Here is a 19979-nt window from a genome sequence, read left to right as displayed (position 1 = left end):
GGGCGGCACGGCCCGAACACGCATCGGGGAGCCGTAATTTGTGTTGAACCCAATTTTTGCATATCTCGCTCGACAAAAACATATCGTGTTCGGCAAAATCGTCGGCAAAAAAATCAATTCCAGATGAGGAGCTACAGCTGTTATGATTTTTTTTTACAGTTATTAGAATTCTTTCACATTTTCTGCGTGCATCTGGTTGTGGGGTTTAGTTTATTTGAGAATATATTTCCATACAGTAGTTTTGCTAGAATATTTCCATTGAGCGTGCCAACGCAGGATTTTTTTTGCTTGCACATTTTGCATCAAGTCAATATGAAGGTAATAATTGAATCAATCGATCAATTACAATGCTTTCAACATTCGACAGCCCGCTGTTGTTCATTGTCAATATATTTTTTAAAATTAGAATTGATTCACCTCCCAATTGTCGCCCAACAAAAGGCAATTTCTAAATCGTTGCATCATTACGACGCGGTTTAGTTGATTACGATTTTCACCTTCGGCATTTGTGTCTCAGACACGGACATACAGCGGTCAGCATTATGCAAATTGTGCTCAGATGTTATTAATGCAGTGGATGAGTGATTTCCTGTGAAAATCTGCAATCGGTCAAAGGAGTGTCACGGGTGCCAATGTTAATGCAGTGAAGCTTCTAATTTAGAGCAGATGTGAGGATGTTATAGTTCATTTTCTCTCCGACCTATGCGTTCCCCTTTCTGTATCTCAGCAAAAATCCAAGCATGTACCTCCTTCGTATTTGCCTGTTGAGAAAAAACTAAAATAAACGGGTTTGAACTCAACACACGGCCGGTGGTCAAGACTCAGAGTGACATCAACTTCCTGTGTGGGAGCTCGATGGACTGTTGCATCATGTGGATCTCACGTGAGGGATGGTGACGGCTTGAGTAGGCTTTCGTCCAGAAGTGGATAGATCATGACTGGCGATGATAATGGAGCGATTTGGAAATTGCATCTAAATATTCAGAGTCGGAATATGTATTTGTATTGGAGGAATCTGATGAGCGACGAAGCTTCTTTTTCACAGATGTTCAGTAGGGGCAGGTCAGAACGTTACGACAATATAACCCTCTGGCAGCATGAATCTACCCAAATATACCAAACAAACTGGTCCATTGTTCAGCACAGCGAGACACACACACACTGACCACTATGAGGCTATTACACCAACCCAAGTCACCTCTCCAGTGATGACAATGAATATGTGCTTTTCTTTCTTTTTTTAAATAACTTCCCTCTGACTTGAACCTCCCTCTGATGTCTGCAAGCTGCGCGAGCCCTAGGCAAGAGGTCAGCAAAACCTGTCCGCGGAATACAAACACCGCCCCCCCGCCAACCCGACCGCAAACCCACAGGGGCTTTTGTTGGCCCACTCCACGAACCCACGGACGCGAGGTACCACGGTGTGCGTGAGCCAGTCGACACAACTGACGGGTCCACGGGAAAACAAGGCGACTACGCAACCCTCCTCCTCCGACTTCTCCGCGTCTCCTCCTCCCGCTCGCAAAGCGGCAGAGCCGCCACGCCGCACACGCACGGCGCGTGTTTGCCCTGCGCCTGGCAGATTAGCGGTCGGTATCCATCACCTGCCATACCGAGTGCTTTTAAGAGGCAGGTCGAAGGGGCCGAAGGTCAACTCTAAGGGTAAACGACTCTTCCCTCGGAACAAGGAGCTCTCTTTGCTCACTGCGGACCACACACACACGCGCACACCCACTGCAAAACATGAGCCGTGACTCAAATGAAACCTTCAAGCGTAGCTTTCGTCACGGTGACGTAGCGTGGCTGGCATGGGACCTGGTGCACTGAATGAGATGGGACCCCCACTCTGCCTGTCCAACTCTTCGTAAAATAATAATAACAACAACAACAACAACACAGGAAAGCTGCGTTGTGTTCGAAGACTCTCTTTCAACAGGCTCCTGCGTAGGGATGCTTGGCCAATACAAATGACATTCTATGGGAGGAAATCGGAGGACCCAGACAAACCCCATGTACAGAACAAGGGCAAGAACATCCACACGCCACGCAGCAAGGCACCCAAGTCAAGAATCGAACCCAGGCCCTTCTCACCGTGAGGCCCAGGTGTTACGACTTTGCCCACTACCCTGCCACCCCCACCACAGCCCGGGCCCCCCGTAGGGCACCCGGGGCAGTTGCACCGCCTGCACACCCAGTAGCGAACGCCGCTACCTCGACGCCGGCTCCAGAAGGGCCACGTGCGCCGAGAGCTTCGCCATACTATTCGTTTTTTGGGTAAAGTCACGTAGGTAAAAAATGAAATTAAAATTAATAAAAATAAAATAATAAAAATCACGACGTTTCGGAGGCAACACAAGTCTCCGTCATCAGGTGGGACCGTCACAGCCAGATTTGCAGCAAATCGTCGTCATTTTTATCATTTTATTTTTAATTAATTTTCATTTCATTTTTTACCTACGTGACTTTACCGAAAAAACTAATAGTATGAATCCTTGCAGTCACGAAAGCTTCAAATCTAGCTTCGCCATAACCTTGGGAGCTGACGATCACCGGAGTCGTGCCATGAGCGCGCGTCGACGATTACAAATATTTATTTTCCCACCCTATTGGACGACTCCGCAGTGCCGCTTAATCCCAACGTATATTTTCCAAGCGTAAAGCAGCCAGGGCCGGGGTGATTGCAACAATAAACACATTTCCGCGTGTGTGTGTGTACGTATATATAAAATGTCCAAGGTTAATAGGAGCAAAATAGTCATTTATCTTTATATTTGGCTGGATGCTGAACACGCCGATGTGTGTATAGATAACGGATACAGCTCTGCCTTTCATCACTAAGTGGCGATGGCAAAAAAACACAGCGCTTGTGCCAGGCTTGGTGCGGACTGAGGCAAAATAGAGTGAAGGTTCACTGAACGAGGTGAGCGTACAGACAACAACAATAATAATGCGAATGTATAATGCGCATTCCATCCTAGGATCGCAGTGCGCAATGCATGAAAAGCAGGAAACTCAAACAGAACCAGGGCAAGCGACTAAACTAAAGAGTGAAGGCCACTTTAAAGAGACGGCGTTATGGGTCAACAGAGTGGAGTGATGAGCGTGTAAACACGGCATGCACGCACACGAGCACACAAACGCACACAAAGGCCCTTCCCCCCGATTTAGCCGAAGAGACCTGCTGGCGCGGGTGCCGTTAGTTGAGCGCAAAGTCACCGAGGCGCACGATGGGGCAGCAAGAACCGCACCTATGGCCAGACGCCTTCGTCTTTACCAGTGCGCGCGTTAACACCCCGTGGCAGAGAGGCGGCACTGAGGGCACACCTGAATCACACGGATGGGAAACAGGGACGTTGACTGAGCGCACGGCACGTCAGCTGGAATGTGCCACAGAGCGGCAGTGGAGAGGGGACCGTGCGTCGAGTGACGTCGCAGGCGACGAGGGGAACACGTGAACGAGAGAGAGAGAGCGTTCTAACACGAAGGCTTTCGCGACCACTATTATCCACAGAAAAGGTCCATGATTGAAAAATGTTGTGGGTTTACTCTCCAACGCACCGGTGTGCTGTACTAGTAACGAACTGGCATGTTTTGTTAACGTGACGAACATTAATACATTGGCTGTGTCGGGTGGTGGCGGGTTTAACGACGCATTTATATTCGTACGATTTAACCCAAAACCCTCTATTATAGGGAGAACGTGCAAGTCAGAGACATCGCATTGACCGAGAGCCCTTCAACTCGCAGTGAATAGATCATGGCTGCTGATTACGGCGATGATGAAAACGCACCCGAGTCTAGGGGAGGACCGGGGTTCAATTACGATTTATATTGTGCGTGCTCAGGCATTTAAACCAGGATAGCCAGGGTTGCAGCAAGAGTTCACGGACCACTGGGCCAGGGGTCGGCAAACCTACGGCCCTTAAAGAGCCGCACACGCACGGATCTTTAAGGGTCACTCCGCGACGTTGTTTATGACGGGCCACCGTCACATATTCACCACGTGTGCGTTGCCAACCCCTGCACTCTGCTAATACCACGAAGACAACAATCCCCATAGTGCCATACAGATGGTTGCGAAAGTGCTGTTAGTAAGCACTTATAGGAGGCCAACTTGGCGCACGAGGGGGTGGCGTGGCCAGCACCACCGCATATGGCTGCCCGCTGCTGATGTTTAAATGCCACACCAGCTACTCATTTGAGGCTGAGTCAAGCTAGGGGAAGCCCAGAGCTGGTTCGGCTATAACCCACCACTGACATTACCTATCACGCTTACTGCCCCCCGACCCCCCCCCCCTTACCTACACAAACAAACTTACGGCTGGACTGTGTATGTGCTTGGCTCAACAGAACATCCACACATGTGTGTCGTCTCAACCTCGTGGGGCTCATCAGCCTGACACAGCCACAGTGGTCTGGCCAAACAAATGTTCTACTAAAGTCTGTACACATTGTGGGCCCACTTACTCAAGACACCGTAAACTTAGCAGAATTTCCTTTTTTTTTCCTTGGACGATGATTGACTGCCCAATTCACTCTATACAATAAATATACCCAGTGTTTCTGTGCAACGTCTTGAGATGTGGTTGCGTTTATATGCCATATCAGTCGAAATTCTCCATTGTATTTGGATGCTACCGTAGATAAATTGTTAGTACACTGGGCTTGCATTCCAGGGAGTCACCGGTTCAATTCGATCTCTCCCCACTTGGTCGTTGAAGCAATTGAGCAAGTTTTTTAAATCCTCCCCATCAGCACCTTTGTCCTCCGAGCAGTGCCAACGGGTAACTCCGAAGGTGGCCTGCGTGTTGGGGTAAAGTGTGGGGTTCCTCCCACCTCTTCCAAAATGTCTGGCATCGTGCGGAAGAGTAGGCCAAACACCGCGTACACGGGGGGGACCCTCGAGGGCTCCCTCTCGCATGGCTGCACTTGAACCTTGACCCTTAGATCCATTGTCTTTTGCCACCAGCATGAAAATGTTTTCGATGGCCGAGGGGGTTGTCTCGAAGAAAAGCAATCCAGCGCGACGCGCATCCTAGCCGGGACGCGCACGCACGCACGCCCGCACGCACGCACGCACGTAAGCAATAACCGCACGTGTTTCTTATGAAAAAAATTACTGGATGTATGTTTCACTTACACGTGTTTCTTCTTTGTGGTGTTTGCGGTCAAATATACTAATCACGACGTAATGCTACTTGACGGACCGGAACGGCTTTTTGGTAAAATGCCGAGGTAGGGCATATCCCCCCAGAGAGAGAGAGAGAGCTGCGTGATCACTCGGGGATTCCTACACTAGAACCTTTGTGCCACGTGTCAGCCAGATGTGATCGCAGTCATGCACAACGCCTACCTGTGCCCTTCTCCGCTATTCTAAAGGTGAAGGCGGAGCCCTGCAATTGCACGCTCACTCCACTGTCGGTGGAAGGGTCTCCGCTAAAAGGTCGCTCTACAGAGCCCCACTCCCAGTGGATATTTTTTGCCTACTCTTCCACTCTGGCAAAACGTGTTGGAAGAGGTGGAAGACGCATGTTACCCCCACCACAAGCGAGCTGTCCATCTCGACTACTTGTGTGGGTACCCATTTTCGTGCTGGGTGGACAGAGGCAGCGGGCGGTGGGGATTTAAGATGTTATGCCATGCAGGGAGATCAAATGGAACTGACGACCTCTGGATTGTGTGCTAACCATGGCACCATGGCGGCCACCATCCCTGATTTAAACACGTATTATTCACGTGACAAACATTGCAAAAATACATATTCATTGTGAAATTCTATAAACAGCTATTTTATATTATATTATATAGCTATTTTAATTCAACAAACTTCTACTTACTATGATTACAAATGGAATTATATAGTTTTATTTGTAAACGTACCACATCATAATTTCCATTGCCTAAAATGCTAATTCTTGCACGTTTAGAAAATTGTAACATATTTCCCCCTTTAAAACACAAGGGCCTACCTCCCCATTAACTTGTTGGCAGGAATTGCATTACTCACACACACACACAGATGTCGCAAATTGAAACAAGGCTTGGCTTTACAGAATGAATATATACAGCTGTCGAGATGAGACATTCTCCAGATAAATTCTACATACATTGGGACTGGTATGACCGTGTTTCTGCAGAAAGACCGATTGCGTAAACCTTCATGGTCTATTACCTTGGCAAAACTCTGAATTCCATGAGTAGTGAAAAAAAATAAAAGCTGCAGTCTATACGAACACACAAAGTAGTCTATAAAACTTGTAGAAATGTGAACCTCACGTTGTAAAAGCAGAGTGATAGCGTGGCATTGTAAAATATGAATCATAATAAAAAAATATTAATAACTCTCTATCCATCAACTGCCGAATTACGGCCTGTGCCTTGGTGTGTCCGTGTTGGGGGTTATTTGACCAAACTTTACTACGCTGGGCAGTGTTGGTTGGGAAAAGGGGGAACCCAAGACGCGTCCAGATATCATTCGCCGCTGATATTAGCCGTGGACAAAAAACCTACTCAGATCACTGGGTCAATGGTGCAGTGCCACCTCTCTAAGCCCACTGTGAATTACCATCAGCAGCAGCCATAGTCGGTCCATCGCTGGGTGAAGGCCACCCCAAGCCTCTGCCTTATATAATATTCCACCTGGAAACGGCACACAAACCAGTACAATATATTGCACATGCCTTAAACATAGCCATACTATGTTTGAGGCAAAATACCAAAAACCTCTATTTTAACAATAAAGAAAAAATAAAGCCTGTAGTCTTCAAGCACACACATAGAGAAAACACACCGCCATCGTTCGCAGAGCCTTAAAGGAGCCGGGGATAGACATTACATCAGTGGGCTGTAGGCTCACGCAACGCCTCTTCTTCTGAGCAGAGAGGGGGGCAGCCGGTTTGACTGACATATTGTGAGACCACACTCTACGATGCGGTGCCTTGCTTTAGCAGACAATTAACTCATACGCCGTCGAGTTTGAATGAATCTCTGTAGTCGGGGCTCGTTCATTGGCAGGGACCCGTTCTCATTTTCTGTCCCTGTGAACATCGCTCAAACCGGACCACCGCTCACACCGGAGCACCGCTCACACAGAGCCACCGCTCACATAGAGCCACCGCTCACACAGAGCCACCGCTCACACAGAGCCACCGCTCACACAGAGCCACCGCTCACACCGGAGCACCGCTCACACCGGAGCACCGCTCACACCGGACCACCGCTCACACCGGAGCACCGCTCACACAGAGCCACCGCTCACACAGAGCCACTGCTCACATAGAGCCATCGCTCACATCGAGCCACCGCTCACACCGGAGTACCGCTCACACCGGAGCACTGCTCAAACCGGACCACCGCTCACACCGGAGCACCGCTCACACCGGACCACCGCTCACACAGAGCCACCGCTCACATAGAGCCACCGCTCACATCGAGCCACTGCTCACACCGGAGTACCGCTCACACCGGAGCACCGCTCAAACCGGACCACCGCTCACACAGAGCCACCGCTCACACAGAGCCACCGCTCACACAGAGCCACCACTCACACCGGACCAGCGCTCACACCGGACCACCGCTCACACCGGACCACCGCTCACACCGGATCACTGCAAAGTGAAGTAGAAGATTCTGATCGACTCGCGACCAGTGGTTTTGCGAGTCATTTAGTGTCCCTATCCAGAAAAAAAATGTTCACCACAAGATTACAAATATAAGCTGGACAATCTCTATAACTTAATGCTAGAGACACCTGTCTATTATAAAAATGTAGCTTTTTTTAAGAATCCTGAATCACAGCTGATCATTTGAGCCACGCATGTTATTTTTGTGAATCTGGGACCCTTTCTGAGCGACCTTGGGCCCTGCGCTTTTGGGCTCAGTTTTCTCACGGCTTGGGGTGCCACCGCCGCTCGGCCGCGACGGCGCACGGACTGCAGCTGCCCAAACAGCGCCGGGCGAGCGCCAGGCGCATCGCCGCTTGAGGGGCCAGCGTCAAAACGGCGTCTCGCAAACATTGGCCAGCTGTTCACTCCTACGTCGGCACACATCATTACCCGGGCCTTCACTTCACACGGTCCGCTTACCCGTCCAAACTACCCCGATCCCACAGTGCATCGGCTGGAACCCAATCAGGGACTTTGTTTTGACAGATCGCCGGCGGTAATTGCCCGTAATGTCAAATAACATCCGACCTCCCTTGCGGTCGCATTGACAGTTTAGCAGGCGTGGTTTTATTTATTTGATTTTGTGCTTATTTCTAGGAATTTTAATTCACTTCACAATGTTGCATGTAATTTGTTTGTAAATTATTGAAATTGTTGTTATACGTATTAATTGTAATAAATATATATATCATACAGAGGAGATGTATGGTTGGCATCCAAAATCCATTCGTTTCTAATTAGTTTCCAAAATAACGTTGAGCTTTTTGAAGGCCTCTCTCCCCCCCATGCCGTGTCAGTCATGGGGATTGTTTGACCATACTTCACCACGCTGGTCAATTCGGATTGGTGAAAGGGGGACTCGGGACTGATTCAGATGTCAATGGCCACTGATGTTCGTGGGAACTGAACCACTGCCTTATCGCTCCATCTAATATGATTATATAGTTATTATATGTAAGGCAGTAGGAACCCACATGTGGATATATGCCATCAAAAGTTGGATGGAAAATCGATAGCACGGTGCTATATGCATAAAAATGTAATTATTAATTTCATAAAGTTATCCTTTTCAAGAACAGGGTTAAATGTATGGGTCGTTTATATTGTGTTCAATTATTGCATTTCTATCCATTTGTATTAGAAAATAGTCTCTGCGCGACAAATCCATCCAATCGCAGGCAATCAGAAACATATTTGTGAAACGGAGCATCAATCACAACACGCGACTAAAAGGCGGTGGTCGTCAGAGAGTTTACTCAAACATGTACAATTACCTTTTCACACAAAGTTACATCTCCTTATTTTATTGGAAAGCCAGTAAATGTTAGGACATTTAAACTTATTTTTTATTTTACCGGAGAAGGGCCCACTGAGCTACGTAGCTCTTTTTCAGAAGCGACCTGGATCACAAATGATCGCTCAACGACGAAGTGGCTGATCACCACGTGGTAATTTATAGCAGCCAAATACGCGAAACGCGTGATGTTGATTCTAAATGCCGAGGGAAAAACTGGAGGACCTGGAGAAAAATCCACGCGAGCATGGGGAGAGAGACACCGCAAACTCCAAATATACAGCAGCAGGCGTCAGGGTCGGGATCGAACCCATGACCTCCTGCATACCAGGCGAGGTACTTAACATCTCGCCACCATGGCGCCCCTTAAACTTAGTGTGTAGGTATTATATATACTTCAGACAGTAGCATCTGCCCCCACCATGTGACTTAATCGAAACAAATCCGGCGTCTAGTCTTTATAAACTCAACCTGAAAGGTCTACAAGGAGAGGGATGCTAAAGGTTACATTACCTTTCCAAATGGGACACAGGCCTTACTTTACCCGATACAGCTGTGCGCGTTCGAGTATTAAACCGGTATCGTCAGGGGCAATTAAAACCCAGGGCTTTTGACAAGGCTGGCTGCCCTGTTTGAAATTCAAAGTCGGCGCCAGAAACTAGGAATGCCCTGAGAGACAGGATAAAATCTCAAGAATCCGACCTTCATCGCTGTAAGCCTGACAAATTGAGCTTTGCTTACAACTGCAGTTAGATAAAAAAAAATCCAATGATTATTAACTTCCTTTTAGCTTACGGTTTTTTTGCACGTGCGTAATTTATTTTGGGTTAACAAAGTAAACTCGGTTAAAGGATTTCAATGGCGGCAAGTACCGCGATGTTTTCTTTTTGCACTTCTGCTACTAACTTGGACATTCAGACGCGGCGTTCTCTCGCGTTGTTTTCATTTCAGAACGTCTTCGGCCTGTGAGAGAGGGCCGCTGCCAAAAAATGTGTGCAACAGCTGATGATGAAGCCTTTGGCAAAACCCAGCCGCCTCAATGGTGCTATTGTTTCAAAATAAAACTAAAAAACATTTATGCCACGCACGCCATAATTAGTAAAAAAAAAAATTAAACAAGTTACATTAGCCACAGCACTATTCGGTGTTATTGTGGGATGCCTGTACGATGCTAGTGTGTGTGTGTGCGTGTGTGTGTGCAGATCAGTTTCTATATTCTTTGTTTTAAACAAGATACTGAACTTGATTCAATATGAAGGGGAAACCAAACTGTGAAAAGTAGTTCCGTTGAAAATTAATGGCTTGTTTATTGCATCTGATGATCTGACAGCTGACGAGATGCGACGTGTTCCATCGATTCCTCTTTCCTCCAATGTTCACGCACTCGCCGCACGACCGAAATTTAAGCACAAGAAAGAGAGCGAGGAGAAGCACACGCAACAACACAATCGGGGGAAAAGCGGAGCAAGAGTTAAAGCTGTCAAGGATTAAAGAGACGTGTCACAGGTCAGCTGTAAACGGCGAAATTACATTTCAAGTGACATTAATGACCCTTGCCCACGTGAACTCACAAGCACACTGGCTGCACCACGTTTTGCAGTCCTCCCTCCTGTAAAAGGCCTTCAGCCAGGCTCACATTTGGGCCCCATTATAAAGCAAGGCCTCTTTGCGTCCTTCCAGAAAACAGTATTTGCTATTATTTTCTTCTTTCCCAGGCTGGTTGTGTTTTTTCTGGAACTATTTTGCCTTCACTGAGTTATTCAAACAAATAAAGCCGAGTCAAAAAACCCGGAGGTAAATGTGCAAACCTGAGGCTGTATTTATCAAAATGGGACCAAACGTCATCCGGTGGGGGGAAAAGTTTACATTTTTTGTTAAATATTTAAAACAAATCATTTGTAATTATTTATGGAGGTGAGAAGGTCAACTACGTGGGTGGAAAAAATAAAAATAAAGTGTAAATCTTTGAAATTAGTCATAATATTTGCTGAAGCCCAAGCATAGCAAATCGAGAATGCAATACTGTAATTGTAAACATATACAGCAGAGCGGTGTTAGATCAGCACGAAAAAAATATAACAACCAAAAGAAGGTCAGCGCAAGAAAGTAATTCATCTCGCGTTCTTAAATTGCCCGATGAAAATGTTTTTTTTCAATCGACGTTTGTTTGCATCGGCATGTAATTGCAAGCCCTCGGTAACATTGTGCATAGCCAAACACAACGAACTTCATAAACTGACTTTGCGAAATTCACGTGAAAGGTTGAAGCTGCGGTGAACAGTAAAATCCGTTTGCCCAAAGGACGTGAAGTTCTCTCAGTGAGCTTGTACGCCGGCATGCCGCTAGCTCTGGAATATATATAATTTTATGATGCAGCGCTCGCTGAGTTCACGACGGCGACCCCCACGGTACTTCAAGTATGAGTGGTTAGGCGTGCAGAGTGGCCACCTCACGGAGTGATCGCACCTCCATGCGCAGGCGCGCCACGTTCCGGCACGCGCAAACGCGCGCGCACACACCCGAACCATGCGCGCGTGCACACAGAGCTCCACGGGGGCAATGAAAACCAAAACCAGAACGCCTCGACGCCTTCGCCGAGGAGGCCGGTAAGACAATCCCTCTGCTCTAACATTTTTGCTTTTATAAATAGAAATGTAGAAACGTGCAAAAACGCGAAGGAGCTTCCTGGCGACGACGCCGTCACCGCCGCGCTTGGCCGAAGAGCCAAGGAAACAGTTTCTTCGCTTTTCGCAGATTCTCGGACAGCGAGCGAGAACAGACACCATTGGTGGACGTCGGCTACGCAATAAAAAAAAACTATACATAAGTAACATTTATAAAGATTTCCCTCTTTTTTTGTCGAGCCAACCGCAAGATGGCAATGCAACACGTGCGATTGTGTTCAAGCGCCGGGTCGTACGTCGAACATCACTTCGTGGAATGCGTCACGGTTTTGGCAAACCAGGTTCAACCCCAGGCCACATATCACCAAGGCAGACAACTTGGAATCTGAACCTAGAGCAGACTTTGCCGAGGTCGACTGGGCCGGCAACATTGTGCACTGAGTGTGGTGTGTAAACAGCCGCACGGAGAAGATAAAGAATTCTGGCCCCGCTGTTTATTCTTTTGCTTGGCACTGGCCCTTCAGAGGCGCTCGATTGAGCAGAAGTTGCAACTACGGTCCACAAGAATAAATAAATATCTTTGTTTTTGCCCAACGGCGCACCTCACATTTAAGTGACTGCACAATGCTTCAAGTAAGTCTAAAATACCGGTTAGAGTGTAACTCTGCAAAGCTTACAATGTCTTCCCAATCGAGTTCCAGCATTGCCAGGAGGAGAGCGAGAGAAGCGAGCACACCGCGAACATTCATCGGTCAGTGCACAAGAGTACAGCACAAATCACGTAATCCCCCGAAATGTGCGCTCGTCAAAACCTGGCTGTGATAAACAACAATAATAACGCGCCACCCAGTAAATTTAACGAGCCGCGCAGGATGCCCTGTGTGTGTGCGTCCTGGGGCTGTGCCCGCACCACTGAGAATTCACGGGAAAAATAAAATGTTCACGGCTTCCTGCCATTGGGAGAGTTTTTTTTTCCTTAATTGTTTTATAACGTTTCGAAAAAATAAAGCTCAGTGTGTGTGTGTACCTGTAAACAGCCACAAGGCCTAAACAAGAGAGACCCGTCTTGCGCTTTTACTTACGTAATTCATTTCTTTGTTTTCCCAACAAGGCCTCACTACTGAGTCGCATTGCCTAGGTTCGATTCCGCCCCTGACGCCCGCTCTATATTTGCCGTGTGCATGTTCTTACCATGGTCGAGTGGACTTTTCTCCGGGTCCTCCGGTTTTCCCCTCCACATTTAGAAACATGCGTTTAGAATAGTTGGCTGCTGTACATTTCCACATGATAAGCCACTTCGTTGAGCTATCATTTGTGGACAGGTTGCTTCTGAAAAAAGATCCATATAGCTCAGTGGGCCTTGCCTGCTAAAATAAAAAAATAAAATTAATCGTTTTCTTTTTCCAAAGGGTCTTTCCAGGTTTTCTCCAGTTGGAGGCGATGGTTGCTATTTAAATTCCAATTGAGTAAGTATGCGGGTCATTTTAAAAATGTTGCACATTTGGACCATTACGTTGGCACACAATGGCCTACTCTTGCGAATGATGTCACGGGACCTTTAATTATCCATTGCGAAGTAGACAACATGTATTTTTATGGGTCAATACACTGATGGTATTAATTAGGGCTTGTGCTAGATTCGAACCGTGAATCTCTGCAACAAGCTGCAAATGTGTTACTGCTAGGCCATGCGTCACCACCTCAAGTAGTTGAGCACCAACTGTAAACCCAAAGAGGCATGAGTTCGATTCCCGTTCATGTCTAACATGAGTGGTGAGACAACATTTGACGTCTGGTGCATCGTTCCACGTGGAGATAAATGCCGAACAACACGTGATGCAAACTGAAGTTACATCAGAGAGAGCTACAGGTGTGGTGGATGGGCCATGAAGCTTTTGCGCGTTTTGTCGTTCCAGCCGCAGACGTGCGAGGCAGGCCAGACGTCTTGAGGATTTGGCTCATCCCCATGAAAGGGCTCGCATTTTGGGAGCTTACGGGACGTCCCGACACGCGATACGCTCCGCCGAGGAGACACGTGCGCGCAGTAAAACACTTTGATCCACGCGGCGCTTCTCCAGCAACGCCTGACACAAATCTAGCCCACGGCGTCAAAGAGACGTCTCCTGTAAACACCGGAGGTTGGGAAATTTGCACCAACATCAGCAGTGGCTCAGCTTCAGTAAACATTGGGGTGTCCACCGGCGAGCATCTCGGTGACATTATTGCTCGAGGAACACTTGCATTTTAGCCACGTATTTCAGGGTAAGAAAAAATTCTCTCGAAAATAGGTGTCGCTTAAGTGAGACTTAACTCAACGGGAAGCTCTTAATAGCCCTGATTACGTAAGATAAACGGTTCAACCATCACCTCCTTCTTAGCACCTCTTATACATTTTTGATTTAAAGCTTTCGTGACTGCAGGGATTCCTATTCTTGGTTCTTTCGGTAAAGTCACGTAGAAGGGAAATAATAAAATAAAATAAATATAAAACAATAAAAATATAAAACAATAATTTTTATAATAAAAATATAAAACTAAAATATACAAATGTATTGTTTTATATTTTTTTATTTTATTATTTCCCTTCTAAGTGACTTTACCGAAAGAAATAAGAATATGAACCTCTAAATCACTTAAAAAATGTTCATCGCTAAAAAAAAATGTATCAGTAGCGTGCCTTACGGTTTTGCTTTTGAATCAAAAAGAAAACGAGCGTGGCCTTCACGGTCATCACGGTGACCATCGACGCAAATTGCCTGCAGGCTTCTGGAAGCGCCAACATCTGGGCACAATTTACGGCTCAAGGGGCTCGGGTTTAAGGTCTTGGCCTGGGGGTTTTGCGCCCGCGGTACAACGCGCGAGTCTGCCCAGAGCGTCGCTCCTTTTATCGCCGTCGCTCTGGCTCTCGGAGCCGTGGCACAGCAAGGACACTGGACGCAAAGAATGCCAGAACAAAAGCCACGATCGTGGCGGTAAAACTGAGACGCAATGGGGATAAATGAATCTCGGCCGCACAGGGCTCCCAATCAACCCCCGACCCCCCCTGGCCTCCAAAGACAATGATCTCCTGTATAGCCTTTAACAGACTGTTGGGGCAAGTGCTGTTAGCGAGCACCTATGAAGATCGGAACGGTACACGAGGGGGTGGCGATGTTCACACACCGAACCATCTACTTATTTGAGGCTGAGTCGACCTAGGGGAGGCCCAGGACTGGTTCAGATATTCAGATAATCGTCACCGTTGTTGTCCGTGGCAGACCGCAGCGCTAACCGCTTCCAGCTCTCCCGTAAAGAGGAGCACATCACCCTCACAGTCGATTCATCTCCTGGGGATTTCACTGAGCGTGGAGATCGCAACAAAATTTACCGGCACCCCACAGATTCTACCGCTGTGAATTCTCCCCCCCCCCCACCGCCCCCACGTGCGTCAGTTATCAAGGCCACCGGCTCCTGGTTCCACGTCCCGCAGTCACTGTGCCCTGATCATACGTGCTACGCTTTAAAAAACAATCGCGAAATAAACGACGGGCGCGGTAAGGAGTGCCGGGCTGCGGCAGATTAAGGGAGCGCGCTCGTTTTATTCTTGTTATTGTTTTTTTGTCTTCTTTCGCCGGCTCAACCCCGGCGAGTGGACGATGTCAGCGCCCACAAACATGACAGCCGCTCCGCTTGACATTTCACATCAAAGTAGCACATCGTGAGAAATGGGGCCTCCTGCTCGTTGACTCTGATCCTATTCCGCGTGTCTTGAGCCTACCCCCTTAGCAGTCCACCGCACTCCCTTGACGACCCTCCTCCCCCTCTCTTACTCTCCCACTACATCTCCCACCGCCCGTTCGGCATGTACGCCAGCGTTCCGCGGGCGATTAACGCCCCAGACGGGGAAGTTTCGCGTGCGGCAGCAGGCAACGCAACCGGCTCGGGCCGATGTCGCCGAGGTCACGGTTCTTAGTGCGCCGTGGAAAACCGACACCGGGGGGGGGGGGGGGACAGAAGAAAAAAAACACGAGGCGGGAGACAGCTAGTTTGTGCGGCAAACGAGTGTGGGAATGTTTAGAGGGGAGGGGAGAACGAGGCCAGTAAAACTCCAAAGCCGGTCGACGACACTCGATTGCAAGTCGCAAAGGGGCCATCCATTTAGTAGGTACGCAAAACCTTGACCCCTCCCCCCACCCTCCCTGTACGCACGCGTACTATTTTCACCCCCCCCCCCCAAATCCTATAGAACGGCCGATATGTAATCCACGCAGAAACGATCAAGGATTAATAATATGAACGTGTTTAAGAAAACAAATAGTCCACCATCTAACTAATTTGAAGGCCAATGTAGACGAATTATTATCGAGGCTTCACCCCCGCCCCCCCCCCCCGTTTCCTATTCGCACATTGTCAGTAGACCCCCCATACGCAAGCGTACGCCTTTGAGTTAACCCCCCCTCCCCCCTCCATGCGTACGTACTAAATGGATGGCTCCAAACGAGTCGACGCGGTGTCCGACGTTTTTCTTTGCTCCCTCCCCGCCATGCCGAACGATGCGCGGGTACGAGCCGAACACCCCTTCGGAGAGCCACATGCCCGGTGATCGATGGCACCGCCGCTCTTGACGACGGCGGTGGTGCAGTGCCGGATGATCCTCGTAGCACAAGTAGCTACATATGTAGTAGCTACTACATATGTAGCTACTACATATGTATTAGCTACATATGTAGCTACATATGTAGAAGCTACTACATATGTAGCTACTACATATGTATTAGCTACATATGTAGCGTGGATTACATATGTAGTAGCTACATATGTAGTAGCTACTACATATGTAGCTACTACATATGTATTAGCTACATATGTAGTAGCTACGGGCCCCGCACTTTCAAGGGCCCCGCGCTAAATGCTTTCAAGCTATCAATTCCGGTTGAGTGATTCTGCACTTGCTCTATTACTATAATACTATACCGTCTTCAACTTTAGGAACGACCGGGTGTTTAAGGCTAGCGATGTGTCGTATTATCTGGCTGTATAGCAAATGAAAAAATACAATTACTTTACTCTGTAAGTAAAAAATTTAATGTTTTTATATTTGTTTATTTTTAAAATGTAGGGCCCCTTTATAACATCATGCTACAGGCCCCGCACTAGCTTAATCCGGCACTGTGGCGGTGCGTGCGGGGTGTGCTACGCGGCGGTCTGTCGGGAAGGCAGAAACGATGCTGTTGGAAGCGTTGTGACGTAACAAAATTGAGCGATACGATCTTGGAAAGTTACTTTTTACCGTGTAGCGTAATGCATTTCATCTGAGCGAGATTAAATTACGCAGTGTTTTTGCCCGGCAGGACACCAAAGTGCAAAGATTAAGCGTGGCGATAGAGGACTGTATTCTAAGAAGATTACGCATTCCCACGCAGCTACTGACGTTTCTTATCTCGAGGGGGGGGGGTGCGGGGGAGACAGTGGCTTTTAACACTTCAGCATTTGACAGGAGAGCGTGAGGGGGTCTCCATCATCCCCCCGCGCGATCGCTTTCATCTCCCGCATCGCCTCGCTCCGAGCACGCCGGATTGTCGTCAGCCGACCCCTGGCGCGCAGGGCCAACGGCCCTCGTGAGCGCGTCGCCGCGTCGTTGTGCATGAGGCCAGCCCACGGCGATGTTCAAAACACAACATTTCCTGCCGGCCGACCGGCCAGCCGGCTGGCCGCCGCCGCCGCTGCCGCCGGTGCGATCCCTGCAATTTTGGTCTTAAGAGTTCCAGACTGCCCCCGTGGCGGTGTCGCCAGAGGCACCGCTCCGTCGAGTCTCCACCGCGACACTCGCCCTCCGCGGGAGCGTCGTGGTGCACCGGCGGTGGTTTTTCTGAACGCCCCTTTCGCGTGAAGCAAAGGGAACAACACAAAAAGGCCCCCTGCTTGGTCGGTTGTCGGCGTTTGCGGTTTTCGCACTCGTGAGCCGCAAGTCAGCGTGCCCGTAAAAAAAAAACCCATTTAGCCAAATGCCCTCTCAAATTGGAAACTGAGAGAATAGCCACAGCAATACGGCAAAGATGAATTCATCATTATCCCGGTCTTAATCACAACCTTTTGCATGCCGATGTGTTGTCGGGGGTTGTACCACGTGCTTTTCGGGATTATGTCCAATGTTCCCGTTGCACCCGCTGCAAACTGAATATTAATTTCCTGAAGAAGGTCCCACCACGTGAAGTGAAACGTCAGACCTCGTGCGGAACACGGCACAACCCAACAAAAACGTCGGAGAGCTGTGCAGGACAGCCGCGAAAGCCCTCCGTAGTAGTATCATACGGTTTATTTTCTCAGTCTGTTTTTGGTTTTTCCAGCTGAAATTCTCATCCAATTCAACACTGATCATTGCAGCCTGATTATTTTCGTCCGCGACGTGCGATGTGGATCGACGGCTCCGTACCGGATGGCTGCACAATATTCTAGCCACCGATTGGTCAGGCGCTTTGGCACTGAACCAGTTCACGTGGGGTCAACGATTAAATTCCCACCGCTGCCCGAAAATGTCTCTGGGTCATTTACCCAGAGGCATGCAAACTGATGGGAGCGAGTGGTTAAGGCATGTGACGGGCACGTTTTCTCAATAATAATAATAATCCATCGTATTTCTGTGCCACAGCTTAAATAACAAAAAAAAATACATCCTTAATTACAACTAGGATGTAATAATAATAATAATCAACATCATTATCACTTCTCTGTTGAGAAGAGCAGCTGCTTTCCATTGCAAACGAGAGATTATCTCAACGGGCTTTCACATGGTTAAATGGCAGGAAGCAGGAAAATAATAAAAAAAATGGCTTATTTCTTTAGCTGTTTCATAAAACTCGAAAGGAGGTGATGCAGAAGCTCCCGCGTTATTACTACGTATTACATTTTCGTCGTGTCAAAGGAAGGTTTCTCGAGTGATACCCGATGCCAAACGTGTGCAAAGAAACAGATAGTGTAAACACAGATCCTCAGTCCACATTGGCCGTCAGGGACATTTGTGTGTTTCATCAACGAACATTTACAAATATTTAGAAGTTCCTCCGGCTACGCACGTCCAAAAGAACTCACTGCATGCAAACAACTCCTGAAAAGAAATATTACACGACACCTAATATGTACATCTAGCCATTCCGTCTGTTGCTGTTTCGTTAATGAGGTCATGAAGTTTTTAGCGGAATGAAAACTTTTAAAATATAACAAGATGCTTCGTCTGTTTTACATTCAAATTTCATAACAACATCTGGAAGTGTTTCAACAAATTACAAAAGTTATTTTTCCAGGATCCATTGCTGCTTACTTATCTTTCACCTGAAGGTATTTTCCAGGATCCATTGCTGCTTACTTATCTTTCACCTGAGTGTACATTATATAACAGTTCTCATCAGGTTTTAAATAAGAGCATTCATGTGTCTATGTGTCTACAATCCCAAGGATGATTGAGTTACACGTAAAAGGTGGACATTTCAGACATTATCTCCTACCATGCCTACAATACCGTACGGTATGATTATGATTTTCAAAAGCTTCCAAATGCGACTGCATGGGACATAAAACAAGTTACGACACAGAAGCAAACCGCACCGAGGACTGCGACACTAAGAGGCAGTGGGATAGATGTCTCGAGTGTGCAGGCGGTGCAACTGCACCGAGACCCTCTGGCCGGAGATGCCCAGGCACCCATTTCATTCTTTGAAACCAGTGGCTCTGCCAACCATGCAATGCCACTGCTAACACCGTGGTGGCTAATGACTCGAGGTTGATGAGAGGCACCGACATCCATTTTCGGGTTTTCCACTTTGGGGCGACGGAGAGAGTGGGAGGGTACAGGAATATGATTTAGCCAGTTCTGAGCAATTGTCAGACCGGTTATCCTGAAAAGTCACGTGGGCCTCAGTCAGCGCTAATGTCCATCAACAACACAATTACTCATCTCATCATCTGCCATGATCTACACACTGCTAGATGAAGACCTCCCAAAAGCCATCGCCATCTCTCACAGTCCTACGGTGCAACCATCCGTGTAGCTCAATTACCAAAAAAAATATGCCACAGTAAAAAAAAATGCATCTTGAAAAGCGGCATTTTTTCAACTGGTTGGGAGGATTTGTTGAATCGAGTATCGACATCTGTAAGTCACCAAGCCATTAGCACTGGCGTTTTCAGGGACGGCAGTGCGAGGATGGGGGTGGTGGGGTTCTTAGGAGCAAGACTCAGAGGGCGTGAGAGGGAGAGGGCGAGCATAGGAGGTCGTCTGTTTGACCCCGACCCTGACGCCTGCTGTATATTTGGAGTTTGCACGTTCTCTCTCCCCGTGATTGTGTGGATTTTTCTCCGAGTCCTCCGAGTGTCCCTCCACATTTATAAACATTCGTTTAGAGTATTCGGCTATCACAAATG

General features: G+C 47.9%; 1 protein-coding gene across 2 annotated transcripts in view; it reads right to left on the bottom strand.

Moving 5' to 3' along the window:
- Positions 1-19979, bottom strand: part of THSD4 (thrombospondin type 1 domain containing 4) — a 147423-nt gene that overhangs the window by 101675 nt on the left and 25769 nt on the right. The window lies entirely within an intron of this gene.

Source organism: Lampetra planeri, chromosome 3, assembly GCF_965212315.1.
Source record: "Lampetra planeri chromosome 3, kcLamPlan1.2.h2, whole genome shotgun sequence".
Lineage (NCBI taxonomy): Eukaryota > Metazoa > Chordata > Hyperoartia > Petromyzontiformes > Petromyzontidae > Lampetra > Lampetra planeri.
The sequence above is the reverse complement of the archived record's forward strand: the minus strand, read 5'-3'. Positions and strand labels throughout refer to the sequence as shown.